Genomic DNA, 3,606 nt, shown 5'->3' on the forward strand with positions numbered 1-3,606 from the left:
TGCTCTGTGCCAAATGGGAAGGAAATTTTTAAAAAGTGGGGGGACATACATGTATACATAGAACTGATTCACTTCTCTGTACAGCAGACAGTAACACAACATTGTAAAGCAACTGCACTCCAGTAAAAATTATTTTTTTAAAAAGTTAATGTCTCAAAAAACAAAGACTGGAAATGTTCCAAATTAAAGAAGGTTCCAAATTAAAGAAACATAGTAATTCAATGCAGTGCCTGCTACTAGACTGAATCCTGCATTGAAGAGAAGTAAAATGCTTTAAAGGACAGTATATATGGAGAATAGACTAGATTAAAATATTATATCAATATAAACTTTTGAAGTTGATAACTGTAATATAGTTATGTAAGAAAATGTCCCTCCTCCTAGGAAACACACATTAAAGTACTTTGGGATAAAGGATCATGATGTATATATAATTTATCCTCAAGCAGTATGGAAAAGTCCATGTAAATAAATATAATTATAGCTATATAGATACAGATGGCACAAATGATAAAGCAAGTGGAATAAATGTTAACAACAAAAAAATTTAGATAAAAGGAGGTTATGTGGATTCTTGTACTACATTCATTTCTGCAACTTTATAAGTTTGATACTACTTTCAAATAAAAAGTTAGCTAAAAACTAGAACACCTGGAAATAGCTTCACATAATTATGGTATTTGAGAACAGAAGGGTTTTTAGAGATCAAATCATCTGAATTTTCCTTTTACAGAAAAGAAGAATAAGGCCAGAAAAGTGTCATGGGTTTTCAGCAGGAGCAGAAAATGACAAGAGGTCAACGGATGAGAGGTCAATTTCAGTTTGTAACATTAGACATCAGTTCAGTTCAGTTCAGTCGCTCAGTCATGTCCGACTCTTTGTGACCCCATGAATTGCAGCACGCCAGGCCTCCCTGTCCATCACCAACTCCCGGAGTTCACCCAGACTCTCGTCCATTGAGTCGGTGATGCCATCCAGCTATCTCATCCTCTGTTGTCCCCTTTTCCTCCTGCCCCCAATCCCTCCCAGCATCAGAGTCTTTTCCAATGAGTCAACTCTTTGCATGAGGTGGCCAAAGTACTGGAGTTTCAGCTTTAGCACCAGTCTTTCCAAAGAACATTAGACATACACCTACCTTGTTGTTCAGTTCCCTAGTCATGTCCAGCTCTTTGCAATCAGGGATTGCAGCACGCCAGGCCTCGCTTACAACCCAGCAATTCCACTCTTGTATACTTACTGATATAAATTAAAAATCTATGTCCACAAAACACTTATGTGGCAGCGCTCATAACAGCTTTAAATCATTGTATATTCATATAAGAGAATGATAAAGATTGAAATACAAGTATACATCACAACATGAATATCTCCAAAATAGTGGAGAATGATCCCTCTTTCCCTGTTTGGAACAGTTTGTGAGTTTGTGTAATACTGATCTTATTTCTTTCTTAAAGGTTTTACAAAATTTACTAGTGAAAATATCTGTGCTTGGATTTTACTTTATGGAAAATTTTTTGTTTGTTTTCAGTGTTTTTTATTTTTAACTGTAGATGATACATTTTAGAAGCTCTGGATCCTGTTTTCTTCTTCTAAAAGCATTACTATTTGTTCCAAATTATGAATGAATCATTTATCTATTGAAGGCCTGGTTTAGGTTTTGTTCAGGTCTCCTATACAGGTTTTGCCATTAATCTTAGGGTGGGTTTCTTAATCCTTAGGTCTTTATTCCTAAAGCATAACCCTTATATGAATTCAATGGACAGCCTGAGGCATTTACCAATCTCATCTAATTTAGCAGGATATGAACTCCAAATTCCCGTCTCCCTGGCAGTGGCCATCTGCAAAAGTCTCTGGTTAACTTTTTCAGCCTCTCAGATGATGTTTTTCATTGGGGCGTCTTGAAAATCTCATCAATGCATGCCCAACTTCATATCTACTAATAATTTGTGGGGAGTTTTCATGTAGATTTTGGGTTCCCTGTTCTGTAGATCTCTTTTATACTATTTCTCTTTTTAATATCCAGCTGCTTTGGTATTCCCAGACTCCACTTTGGCTTCTCAGTTCCCTAAGATAGTCACCTCTGAGCTTTGTCTCCCAGGGGCGCACAGACTGAGAGTACTCTCAGGCAGTGTGGTTTTCTGTCAAAGGACAAATCCCTGCACTGTATTCCATCTCTGGGTCACTCTCCAGTGCCCCCCAAAAGTAATTAAACAATAACAACAACAACAACAACCAGATCTTAATATTTAGAGAAGTTTTGGGGGCTTCCCTGGTGGCTCAGATGGTAAAGAATATGCCTGCAAGGCAGGAGACCAGGGTTCAATCCCTGGATTGGGAAGATCCTCTGGAGAAGGGAAATGGCAACCCACTCTAGTATTCTTGCCTAGGAAATCCGATGCACAGAGGAGCCTGGCAAGCTACTGTTCATGGCGTCACAAAGAGTCAGACATGACTTAGCAACTAACACAATGGCAGTTTAGGTTAACAATAAAATGGAGCAGAAGGTATAGAGCATTCCCATATACTTCCTATCTTCTCCACACGCACATCCTCACTATCAACATTTCACACCAAAGTGGTACAATTAATACAAGTGATGAACCTACGTGACACACTGTTATCACTGTAGTTTACATTAGACTTCATTCTTTTTTAAAAATTGGAGTATGATTTCTCTACAAGGTTGTGTTAGTTTCTGTGGTACAATGGATTGAATTAGCTATGCATACAGATATATTCCCCCCCCTTGGACCTCTCTCCAACACCTCCCCACCCCATCCCTCTAGGTGATCACAGAGCACCTAGCTAAGCTCCTGGTGCTCTACAGTAGATGCCCACTAGCTGCCCATTAACACATGGGAGTGTATATACGTTGCTCCTAAGCTCCCAGTTCATCCCCTCTCCTCTTCCCCTGTTGTACCCTCATGTCCGTTCTCTGTCTGTGTCTTTATTCCTGCCCTGCAAATAGGTTCATCTGGACCATTTTTTCTAGATTCCACATTTATGCATTAATATACAATATTTGTTTTTCTCTTTCTGACTTCATTCTGTATGACAGACTCTAGGTCCATCCACATTTCTACAGATGACCCAGTTTTGTCCTTTTTTATGTCTCAGTAATATTCCATTGTACATATGTACCACTTCGTCTTTATCCATTCACTCTTGATGTTAAATAGTCTATGGGTTTTGACAAATATACAATGACACGCATCCATCATTATAGTATCATAGAGTAGTTTCAGTGTCCTAAAATCCTTCTGTGCTCTGCCTCCTTCCCTCTAACTCTTGGCAGCCACTGATCTTTCTATTGTCTTCATAGTTTTGCCCTTTCCAGAATGTCATATGGACTTCCCTGGTGGCTCAGATGGTAAAGAACCCACCTGCAATTTGGGAGACCTGGGTTCAATCCCTGAGTTGGGAAGTTCCCCTGGAGGAGGGCATGGCAACCCACTCCAGTATTCTTGCCTGGAGAATCCCATGGATGGAGGAGCCTGGCATGAAAACTCAGACACAACTGAGCGACCAAGCACAGAATGTCATATGGTTGGACTCATATAGTATGTAATCTTTTCTGATTAGTTTCTTTCACTTAGGAATATGAAT

Source organism: Capra hircus, chromosome 11 (assembly GCF_001704415.2).
Source record: "Capra hircus breed San Clemente chromosome 11, ASM170441v1, whole genome shotgun sequence".
In the NCBI taxonomy this organism is placed as follows: Eukaryota; Metazoa; Chordata; class Mammalia; order Artiodactyla; family Bovidae; genus Capra; species Capra hircus.